The 12,435-nt window shown below is 48.8% G+C and overlaps 1 protein-coding gene across 1 annotated transcript in view; it reads right to left on the bottom strand.

Moving 5' to 3' along the window:
* Trabd2b (TraB domain containing 2B) overlaps window positions 1-12,435 on the bottom strand; it is a 192,111-nt gene that overhangs the window by 169,364 nt on the left and 10,312 nt on the right. The window lies entirely within an intron of this gene.

Here is a 12,435-nt window from a genome sequence, read left to right as displayed (position 1 = left end):
CATTGCAGGCTCTCCAGACACTGGTATAAATCCACTCTCGAATCGCTCACCTGATCAACAACCAGTTTCTCAGCACTGTTATGGATGGAGTGTGTATAACTCAAACTCAGGTATTGAAAGCCTACCTCTTGATGAGATGGTATTAGGGGGAGAGCCTCTGAGAGGGGATTAGTTCATGAGGGTAAAGTCCTTATGGATAATTAGAGCCCTTATAAAAAGACTCTAGAGAGCTATGGTCTGCTCTCCAACACACAAAGGCATGAGGAGACAGCTGTCTACAAGCAGAGGAGTCCTGATACCTTGATTCTAAACTTCCAGCCTCCAGAATTTTCATGCTGCATAGGTTTATGTCAACTTAACCCAAGCTAAAGCCATGGAAAAGAGGAAACCTCAATTAAGAAAATGCTTCTAAGCCAGGCTGTGCTGGCACACGTCTTTTATCCCAGGACTCAGGAGGCAGAAGCCCACAGATCTCTGTGAGTTCAAGGCCAGCCTTATCTACAGAGCTCCAGGACAGCCTTAGCTACCTGGAAAAACCCAGACCCAGGCAGGAAAAACAAACAAACAAACAAAATTACTTCCCTAAGATGGGGCCATAGGCAAGCCTATAGTGCATTTTCTTAAATAGTGATTGATGGGGGAGGACCCAGCCCATTATGGGCAGTGCCATCTCCGGGCTAGTGGTCCTGGGTTCTGTAAGAGAGCAGGTTGAGCAAGCTATGAGGAGCAAGCCAGTAAGCTGCATCCTTCTATGTACTGGCTCCTGCCTCCATGTTCCTACCCTGTTTGAGTTTCTGTCCTGATTTCCTTCCTTGATGAACTATGATGTGGAAGTGTAAGTCATTTTTCTCCAAGGTTGTTTTTGGTCATGGCATTTCATCATAGCAATAGTAGCCCTACGATAGTTGTGAAATATAAAGGTTGTGTTGCCACTACATACTTTACACCTGGTCATTGGCACTTTATGCCAAGAGCTCAAATGAAAACAAGCACCTCTTTCAACCTCCTCATATCTATCTTTATTCCCAAGCTGCCCTCTCTCCAATTCCCTAACAGAAACTCTGACCACATACCCTGGTCCCTTTGATGCCCTGCAAGTTGACAGTTCTGTTTCATCCCATCTAGGAGCCAATCTCTAAAGACTTGGGCTTCCACTCCAGTGGCTAACTGTACTTCTAAGGTTGTGCATGCTTTGTGGGACATGCTACACATGCTTTCTGTCCTTGTAGTTCCTTGATGTCTTGTGTATCCAACTAGAAAGGGGTCCATGTCTAAGAGAGCACAATACTGCAGTCGGTAGTCAGCAAATATTTGATGAGGAAATTTACTGGAAACATGCATCAACACAATCCAATATGCTTACTGAAAAGAAATTCCTGTGTGCTGGCCTTTGGGGGAGGCCAGTAAATTGTCATGCTTACTGCCTAGCACCTAGAGCCCAAGCCCAGAAAGAGGTGACGCCAAGGCCAGACACCATGGTGACTAGTATGTTCTTTACCAGGATCACCCTCCATGGACAGTTCACTTTGGAAGTTCCTGTTTCAGTAATGTTGACCACCAAGAAAGGTGGCACATGGGTAAACACGGAAAACTCTTCTAGTGATGCCAGGCATGTGATGTAAGTCAGACGCTGCTAGTGATGCTATCATCACAAAAACGGGGTTCGGGTGGAGCTTCCCTAACGAATCACCCCACCAGACACATACTTTTATTTTCTAAGTCTACTTCTTTCCCACCTCCCCATATTTTAGCTAGCGGCACCACGTTAGGCCCAACCATGCCAGAATTGTGCCAGCTTCTTAATCTTTCTGTAAGCGGTCCACCAGGTATCTGTCAGTCCCACCTCCAAAACAAGGCCAACTCCCCTGACCTGCTTCCTAGATCTAAGACACTACCATCCCTCACCTGGACAATTCCTACAGCACCCTGCTGCTCTCCAAACTTCACCACTTTGGCCCCCTCCCGCCCTAACTACATTCAGTGTTTTTTTTTAAAAAAATAATAATAACAAAAATGAGATCTTCCATGCCTCAAACCAACAGCTTCTACCACTGGAATAAAAACACAATAAATTTTCCTGTGCTAGGCAGGCCCAGTGAGGTTTCGTGAATGTCCCCTATGCTCCATGTTCTGATGCTACCCTGTGCACGCATGGTTCTATGTCTGCCCTTTCTGCTTTTAAAATAATCCTAAGGATCTTGGCCTTCATTATTCATGTCTAGAACTATTTGGCTTGTCATTATTAAACCTTTATCAGAAAGAAAGTTCTTCAGAGAAGAAGACTTGTTCTGTTCCTGGTGTTACCTTCAGGACCCATCATGGTGCCGGACACACAGTCAGGATTTGGCTCACACTTGCTGAGGTAGTGTGACTCTCTCCTTAGGGATGGACTGCTTACAGCAACCTTTTCCCAGAGGACACAGTGTGGACAGACTGGGGGAAAACCAGGGGAACTACTTCATGAAGGTGACCAGAGACAGCATCCCCTGTGTGTCCCTCTCCTGTGTTAAGATGAGAGCAGCATTTTACCTCTGTGGTCTTCCTCCACCAAACACATAATTTCAGCCTAACCGTGAGAAGAAAAACATATAAACATCATATAAGCCCTACCTCAGGGACAAACATCAGTCGGTCTAATGCTGGAAACTATCGAGGTCATTTCATACTCTCAAGGAAAGTCCAGGAAAATATCAGTGCCAACTGGAGTTTAAGGAGAGATGACAATGATGGGCTGTGGTACCCAGGGGAGGTTGTGGAACAGAAAAACGACATTAGGGGAAAAAGAAGAAGATGCAAGTGAAGTATGGCATTTAGATGACCGCAGTCTATAAATATTGGTTCATTAATTGTGACAAACGTATCCTGTTAATACAAGATGCTAACGATGGGGGAAGTGGATGTGAGGAACACTCGGTACCATCCTCCAACGATACCACAAATCAAAGCTGTTCTCCAGTCAAAGGTTTACTTCCAAAATACATTTGTTCCGTTGAACGAACGTGCAGCAATAAACACTGCGCAGATATCTTTGTTCGCTTTATGAGGATTTTCTGAGCAAACAGTCCAGCTCCTGAAGTCTGTTAAACATTGTCTGGGCCAGATCGCTCGCACGATCTCTCTGTTAACAATGCACTTGAACCTCTGTAAAGGCGGCCTCAGCCTAGCCCCTAACTGAACCACCAGTGGCTAAATGAGAGCTTGGGTCAATGACAAAAACAACAAAGCCTGCCCTCTTTGATGACGAGTCACCGTTTCCCATGCTCCCAAGCCCATCAGCCCCGCCGCCTGAGGCCTGCTGCCAAAAGCAGGCTGCCAAAGGCCCACTATGCACCTGAGCCCAGGTGGGGCTTCTCGGGCAGCTTCTGCTGTAGATGAGCAAATAAACGCAAGATTCTTCTCAGGGATCAAATGCTGCGGCACAGACTACAAAGAGCACAGGTAGAGAGAAGCCAGGTTGTGGGAGCTGGGGCAGTCCAGGAGACTTCCTGTAAGAAGAGCAAGCCGGGAAACAGGACCTCGAGAGGGAACATGAGTTCAGACTTCAGGGAGTGGTCTCATTAGAGCTGTTGGGTCCCCCAGATGGGCTGGAGAGGAGGAAGCCGATAAACTGGGTGCAGGCCAGACTGGAAACTAGGCTTTCAGCCTTCAAAGCGCTTCTTTCTTCTTTGCCATACGCAGCTTGTGTCCTTGTCCCTTCTCCCAGGACAAGATACCGTGTGCCTTGTCTCAGCCTGTGCCACAGAGCCCTGCACATGGCAAGAGCTCACAGCTAGTGGATGAAGACAAGAGGGAATTTGACACGCAGACTATAAACCAAAGATACTGGGACTTTACCCTACACACAAGGAGGTATGCCAGGCTTGCCGAAACACCCACAGTCAATCTCCCCACCTTTATCCCGGTTTGTTTCCTTCATTTACCCTCTCAGGCTTTTTAGGAATCATTTGTGTTGTGTACTTGTTTCCTGTCTGTCACCTCTCAGCCACTTGGCAAACAGGAGCTGATTACCTGCTACGTGCCCGGTATGTCCTAGGTACGAAGAGATGACATCAGGGACAAAGGTCTCTGCATTCACTGAGTTGATAAGGGGAGAAGCAATGTGCAGGTAAAACATACAGGATGCTAGCAGATGACAGGTGCTGGAAGAGAAAGGGAAGTGTTGAAGGGGTGCTCTCTCATTTTAATTTGAGTTATCAAGGGGAACTTCCTGTGAGCACCTGTAGAAGATGAAGGTGAGAGTGTTTTCATCTGTGCTCACTGGCAATTCCTGTCATGCAGCAGGCCCAAAAGAATTAAAGACAGAGGGTGTCAGCAAAGTTAGTCCATTGCTTTCTGTTTCTTTTCTCCCTCCCTCCTTCCTTCCTTCTTTCCTTTCCTCCTTCCTTCCTCCCTCGTTCCTTCCTTTCTCCCTCCTTCCTCCCTTCCTTTCTCCCTCACTTCCTCCTTCCCTCTCCCTCCTCCCTCACTTCCTCCTTTCTTCCTCCCTCGCTTCCTTCTTTCTTTCTCCCTCACTTCCTCCTTCCCCATCCCTCCTTCCTTCCTTCTTTCCTCCCTTTTTCCTTCCTTCCTTACTCCCTCCCTCCCTTTCTCCTTTCCTTCCTTCCTTTTCCTTTTCTAGTGCTGAAGATAAAACCTAGGACTTCTTTCTGTATGTTGCAAGCACCTGATAGTCTCATCACCAGTTCTAATTCATATATTTCAATCAGTTATCCAGTTTGAGCTAACCGTCAATTCATATACGGTTAGAAGATAAGACGCCCTTTCTTTGGTTTTCCCCAGTGGCGACACCTTACACACTGGCACGATATCAAAGCCAGGAAGCGAGCACTGTTATAATACACTGATACGGTTTGGGTTTCACCAGTTTTATTGACCTCACTTAAGTATGTGAATGCGCAAGACTGGCCCATTCAGTTCTAGGCAATCTGAATGGGCACTTTCTCTCCAATGTCTAAGTTAAGGGGTCATTCGAAGGGTTGAGAGCTGGAGGGAAAGCAGAGTGAAGCAACCGTGGTGGACAGCCTCCCTGAGCTCCACTTCTCCGGGCAGCCATCTGGAGAAGTCGGCTTACTCACTGCCATTGTGTAAGGTGAAAACACAGTCAAAACTCTGGAAATCCCCACGATTTATAGGCAAAGACCCGACTACCTCCAACCTGAGTCTTTGTTCTGGGGGCCCTTTCTGAAGCCAAAAAATGTGCAGGGTGGGAAAGAAACACTGCAGAGGACATAGAGAACAAGGAGAAGGACAGGTCCTAGGGACAGCGCAGAGTGAGGAAAGGAGCAGGAGTCCCTAAAGGTACTTCTGGGGTTCTAAGTCATTCTCCACAAGGAAAGTCAGAGGGGCCTAAAGAAGAAAAGGTGAAGCCCCAGTTCAGTTATAACTTTATGCACCATCTTGGACAAACTATACCTCTGGACATCATATTCATCACATGAATACTGGGAATGATTACCTCATCCTATCCACTGCTATCATGTCAATTTTGTGTCACCCCGTATCATCCCGTCCACTGCTTTCATGTCAATTATATATGCGTCACCCGAAAATTCATATGTTGAAGCTAATCTGCGATGAGCAATCTTAGGAGGTAAGGTCTGGGCTGTGTCTAGTGATGCGGTTAGGGCCTTTATAAGAGACTAAAGAGACCAGAGTCCTCCACCTTCCACCACATGAGCCCACAGGTGCCATCTGGGAACCAGGAAGCCACTCCTCACCAGTCATGACAGATGCAGACAACTCGGTCTTGAACTTCCCGGCCTCCAGAACAGATACAAACATGTTTCTGTTGTTTCCGAGATATCCAGTCCAGGATATTCTGTTAGAGTGGCACAAACAGACGAACGAACACACAGGGTTGTGCACAACAAAGAAAAGGAGAAGCAATTCCTTACAAAGCACAAGTGCTAACCAATTGCCAAAACCAGATAGAAGGAACCCAAGCCGACAGCCCAGCCTGTCTGCAGTCTATGACTAGGATGCCTGGCTGGCTTTCCCGGGATTGAAAACACAGAATTTAGGTCAGCACACATAGAGGCTCCGGCACTGTTTATAAGAAACAGAGAGTGTGTGTTCCTATTAAACGCCTCTGAGTCCCAGTGAGAGTGGGAGACCCAGGGCTGTTTACGGCTCTGGATATTTACTTTTCTCATATACAAATCAGCTTGGGTGCCGTCAGAGCTGACGCCACCTCACACTGTGGCCCTCTGACGTCCTGGCTCCTCCCAATGCCCCACACATGGTTTGAATTTATTGGTTTTAGCAGATTTCATTTATATTGTGTGAGGATCATGGAATGACCAGCAAACAGAAGCTCTGATCCATGCCCTGGGAAAAAAACACAGAAGCACAGAAAGAAGGCTGTCGGGGAGGGCTGGGGAGATCCCTTCTAGGCAAGAAGCAGCTCCTGCTTACAGGAAGGGCCGCTATGGAAACAGGGAATCCATGGGATGTCACTGTCTGCAGGGCCCCAGCTGGAGATGGTCAGAGCATGAGAAGGGGAGAAGACTCTCAGTGGCTACGGAAGCCCAAACAGCTAGTGCCCACAGCATGTAGGAGACTGCTGAGCTTCTTGACTTCCAGAGCTGAACATCTGGAACCTCAGTGGTGCTGATGGGGGTCAGGGGAGGCACTGTGGGCTTTCTGTTTTCTTCACTCACAGACGCAGGAGATGCTATGGAGATGTAGCTGCTGAGTTTACATACAAACCCTGAGGATTTGCTTGCAGTCAAGCCCTGGGGGAACCCTAGGTCATTAGATGAGGTTCCTATCCTCAAAGAACTTCAGACCATTGGAGAAGTCAGAGCGTAAACACAGAACGGACAAAATGCCACTCTCCAGCGGTGTCAGAGCCAACTGAGGAAGTGGCTTTTCAGGAGGGGTGCGGTTTTGGGTTTACCAATCTCACGCCACTAAAAAGGAACAGCTCAGGGAAAGTCTGCCTCGGTACACACCATCGGATTCATAACCAGCACGCTCACTCTGTGTGGACGGCAGGCCTTCCAGTGTCCCACCTCTGCTCAGGCAGCATCCAACTTACTCCTATTTTGAACAGGTGACATTCCCCTCAACCTGCAATCAAACAAATCCCGTAAAATTCAGGGCTTATGTCAGCCCCTGCAGCTATGTTAGGAACGGCAGCAGGAGTGCCAGGTTTTCCTCCAAAGGCCTTGTTATAAATAAGATTAGCTGGACTCATTCGGACACCAGCCAATCTAAGGGCAAATATGATCAAGAGTTCCAGAAGCTGAGATTCCCCACTCTGGGACAGTAGTGGGCACATTCTGGATCCAATAGGTCAGGTGATGGAGAACGCACAAAGGCTTTCTCAAGCCAATGGGCTTGGGAATGTGCACTTAGCTCTGGGTGAGGTGTCCCAATCTGAGACCCGTGAATACATGAACTAGCGAGCCGGTCATTAACTAAACGAAACGTGAATGGCAGAACACAGTAGTGGGAACAGTGTTCCTGCCAATGCAGCCAAGTCCAAGTCCAATTGCCAGAGCTCCACGATGTGGCCACATGTGTCTCAATATCTGTGTCTCCCTGTGGCTCCCACCAGCGTGTTCTATGTGGTGAGCAATGACATTACCTCAGTCTGGATTAGTATTACCACCATCACCTCACCCCACACATGCAGCTGCTTCGGAACCTGGGGATCGCCACTGGCCCTTCAGTGCTGAGCTTAGGTGGTCTAAAGCCCAGACAAGGATTCATGGCGGCAGAGGGGAGGGGGGTGTTTGCTATGTTCAGTGAATCCTGCAACCATAAAAGTCTGGATAACAAGGATGCAGGCTCAGCCCTTTTGGAAGCAGCCACAGAACCTCTAGATGACCTGAGCCTTAGTCAAGCCCCCGCCACCTGCAGGTGGTACTCAACAGTGACTGACAGGTGGGGCGTAGCATTCTGTGAAGCTACTACTTTGACAGCTCTCAGAGAGAGCCCTTGGGGTGGCACCCTGTCACAGTTCCTGACTCCCGTGCCACAAAGCGCCCGAGAGCAGCATCCTAGCCATCCACACCACAGTTGCTATGATGAGCAGCCTTCATGTCCTCTTCACTCTTGCCCTGAGTACACCGGGCATCCTCTACCTGTGAGGTTTAGCCACTACTCTTGGTCCCGAATTCTAGTCCCCTCACCCCATTGCTGGTAGGTGGGCTCCTTTGCTCCCCACTTGTCAGAGCCACAGCCTACTTCAGGATGACAGAGGTCAGCAGAAGTCTCTCAACCCTGTCACTGCTTACTTGTCAGACTTTGAGCCTCAGCAGAGCCGCCCCTCCCCCCTCTCTTGGAGCACATTTCCTCTTTCCATGAGATGCAGAGAGGGTGGTACAGGCTTCACAACCAGACGTGGATGGTTTCTATTCCAGGCCCTCTGTGTATCGGCTGGGTCACTCCAGGCAAGGCAACCTTCTCTCTGAGCCTTCTTCGCGGCCCACGAGGTGGGATTAAATCTACCTGAAGCCTGCTGTGAGGACGAAGTGGGACAGTGCACAGAAAGGGCTAGGAACTTATTCTCTGCACACCTCTACTGCCACGGCCACTCCTCCCCTCTCCAGCAGCCCCACAGACAACTTGAACCCCAGAACTTGGAATTGAGTCTGGCACAGGGCAAATCCTATTACTTGCCAAGCAAGAGTGGAAAAAAACCAGGAATAGATGAAGCATATTGTAATAACTAATCCTGTCAACTAAGTATTTCCAAGGTACTTCTCTTTAGGACAAAGCAAAATGGGAAACAATACATAGCTGAGGACTGTTGAGCGCAGAGCGATCTTGTTATTAAAGTCCCATCAGGCTTCCCACCACCCGCCCAGGAACTCTGAGCTGATGCTGTTTCTTAACTCCCACTTGTCTAAGCAATGGAGATAAAGGATGATTAGGCAAGTCCCCTTCCCCCATGACCCTCATAACCCAGACACAGTTGAGCCTCCAGCCTGAACTTCTCAAAACCTCCTTTCAGTCCATCCCCATCCTAGGGAACAACCGGAGACTAGGGAAGTCAGATCGTACATACTACTGGTGGCCATGACCATTTCTGGGGTGGTCAGACCACATAGCTGCCATCAGGCTCACCAACCAGATACAGAGTGTGAGTGAGCAGAAGAGACCAAGCCGGGGGACAGAGAACTGTCTTTAGTTTAGGACAGGCTTCCCAAGCTCAGTACGCAGGCAGCCTGGCAGCAGACCCGAAATTCTAACCAAAAATGACCTCTAGAGTATCTCAGCTAATACTCTCATCTCACAGGCATCGCTGGGACCTCGCAGCAACCTCAGTGGAGCTCCTGTGAGCCCCAAGATTTTCACCCACTCAAAGCAGGAAACTCCAGTCCAGCTTTGAGTCCAGGTACCAAAACATTTAAGCCTAAATCTAGGTGCCCTCATTGGTATAAAAGCATGTATTTTCAATTTCCTTAGAAATGGGGAAAGGATGCCTCCCAGGACTGTTTGAGGAATGCACTGTGATAAACCTGAGACCTAGCACAGAAAGGAAATCAGGGCGGCTATCTTGAGAGCTTCAGGGAAGAGGGCAAAGATGAAGCAAGGCAGTCAGGATTTCTTTTATGCCTGTTTTCTACGTTCTCCCATCCTGGCACCTTGGCCAAGCTGGCTTCTTCGTGGACCACCCTTTCCATTCCCATTTCTCAAAGCACTTCAAAGCCACCTCTACCAAGAGGCTGGCATTCCTTTCTCGCCACCCTCCCAGCAAAACTATTCTGATGGACGCCAAGAACACAAAATCATCTCCAAGACCAGCAGCTGGCCTCAGCATGGGGACTTGACTGCTGGGTCAACCAAACATCCCCGGCATGATCAAGCACGATGACTGAGTGTTGTGACTGGAGGGGTCCCAAAGTATATCCGTTTACCCAACCCATGACCAGCCCACAGCCCTTCAACCTGCCTATAGAGCCCGGTGCTCAAAAGTGGCCAGAGTCTAGTGATGCCACAGCCACATCCCTGGGGATCGGGGGACATGCCCATAGTCCCAATACTTGGCCTGAGTGACTAGAAAACAAATCTGATACCATTCCTGAGCTCAGTGAGCACACTGCAGGGGAGGGGTGGATGAAGCCAGATGGGGAAGGGGACTGAGGGGGGGGTGATATCCTAGCTGGTCTAGGACAGAAGGAAAAGCTCTAGAGACTGCATGCAACTGGGACATAAACAGTTGGAAAGACCACTGACAAGTAGACTTTTGTCACTTCTCCAACTTAAGGACCAGTAAGGAACCTTATGGGAAATAAGGCTTTTAAAGTGAGCCAGATTTCTAACCGGCCTTTCTCCGCTGTATCTTTATCACTAAATGGGTCTTTCCAGTGGAACCCAAGGCTTAAACAACTAAGCCTCACAGGCACAGTGAGTCCATGGAGATAACAGAGAGCAGAAAACTTTAAATACCCTTGATAGCGTGGAAGGAGGGACTGGATAGGGGTTGGGGCGGGGGTGACATTATTTTTGCACTAGGAATTCTGGGCAGGGCTGTACCCTCTTCTCCTGTGAAAGAGAGCTCAGAGGTGCCTCCTGGCTTCTGGAGGTGTACTGCAGTCAGGAGTGTGGGGGAGGGGTGCAGTGCATGCTGTTTTCTAGCTTCTCTTTGCCTGAAAAAGGCAGTACCCCAGGCATCCACACATGTGACCACATCAGTGTGGGTGTTGTCCCTACCCACCTCTAGCTCATGTCCGTGCACAGTAGGAGGGAGCTGGAAACATTTCTGGAAGAATTCACTGATTGTGATTTTATATATGAAAAATAAAACACTATACTACAGTACTTTAGACCAGTCAGTCCTCCCAGGACAGCCCATGACGCTAGAGATGAGGAGACCAAGACAGACTGCATAACCTGTCTAGGGTTATTTGTGGTCCCAGTAAGCACATTGAAGGCTTCCCAGTGAAGGGGGCTCCTGAACTGAATAGCCTCGTGTAACTTTAAGTAGGAATGAATATGGGGTTCTAAAGGTAAAATCTACCAGGATGCTGATGAGAATAAGGAAAACCAAGGGGCTTGTGCAAAGAACACAAGTTCACAGGTCGCAGAAAATGGGAAGGAAACCTCCAAGGCTTCTTCCTGACCTTGACCCAGTGGGTCAGAAAGAGAGGAGTCAGAGAATAAAAGGTAACCAAGAAAACCTGGGTCCTCGAGACAGAGAGATGTGTGCGTGTACTATCTGCAGGGCAGGGGATGCTGGGGAGGTGCTGACAGGTTCCCCCTGGGACAGGAGGGAAGAAAAGCAGCTACAGCAACAGGTGTAGAAAATGCACATCTCAAGGCCAAGGCTGTCCTGCAGAAATGGCCCCGGGGCCCAGGCATTTATGAGCCCCCTCTGATGACTTCCTGGCTCTCTTCAAAGGCAGCCAGGCATTCAGAGTGGGCCAAGTACAATTGGCCCATCAATCCTTTCACAACACAGTTCTAATAGTCAGCCACATTGCTGCACCTAAACTCAAACTACTAAACCGTGTCCATAGGAAGTTAGTCCATAACCCAGTGACCCAGGATAAGTCTTTCTATGAAGCAGCATTTGTTTGAAGAGCCGGGGATTTTAACAAGGACAGTCCATTCAGGTGAGAAGGAGCTAGGCAACAAAAACTGGGAAAGGGCCCTCAGGGAGCAGGGGAAGCAGAAGATGATGTGTGTGGCCATGACCAGGGACTCTAGTGGTGGGTGGGGAGAGGAAGCCTGTGCCATTCAATGTCACCGGAACCCCCAACCCAAGAGGATCGCGGAAGAACAAAATTAGATGTTTGCACATGAAAAGAGGTTACAGAGGGACGAGCCTGGGGATGCTCTGGCACTTGGGGTGTGTGTGTGTGTGTGTGTGTGTGTGTGTGTGTGTGTGTGTGTGTGTGAGGGGATGACAAAATATTCTAGGCTAGACAGTAATGAGTCTAAGAGAGATTCATGGATGCCAGGAACAATGTTGAGGGCATGGGATACATCTCAGGTAGAAAGTCTGAGCTGCAGAAGCTAGGAGAGCCTCACCTTTCAGAGACGGTAGCCAGCAGCCAGCCCCAGGCTACCCCACAGAGGTGGGCTTCCGACCAGGAGTACACTAGAATCAGTTCTGCAATCACTTGTGAGAACATGTTGGATTAGGCTCGAATCAGGAAAGAAGGCCTGCCCAAGTAATAAAGTCAAATATAGAAGTGCTGAAAGAATGCCATAAAATTCCATAAAGAATTCCATGGAGGGCAACACTACACGTGGCATGGTCATAAAAGAAATCTCCGGGTCAAGTCTGCACCAGTTCAGACCTGGCAGCACTCTCGGAAGACTTCCTGGAAGAGGTGTAACTTTGAGCTGAGCCGCGAAAATCAAAGACTGGGGGCATCAGAAGTAGAAGAGAAAAGTAGGAAATTCCTGGAGAGGGAGGGGGCCCAGCAGAAGTCACTGTGTTTCCAAGCTTGGGGCAGGATATACCGCGTAGATTAA

This window comes from Microtus pennsylvanicus, chromosome 13, assembly GCF_037038515.1.
Source record: "Microtus pennsylvanicus isolate mMicPen1 chromosome 13, mMicPen1.hap1, whole genome shotgun sequence".
Taxonomy (NCBI): domain Eukaryota; kingdom Metazoa; phylum Chordata; class Mammalia; order Rodentia; family Cricetidae; genus Microtus; species Microtus pennsylvanicus.
This window is presented reverse-complemented; position numbering and strand designations above follow the sequence as displayed.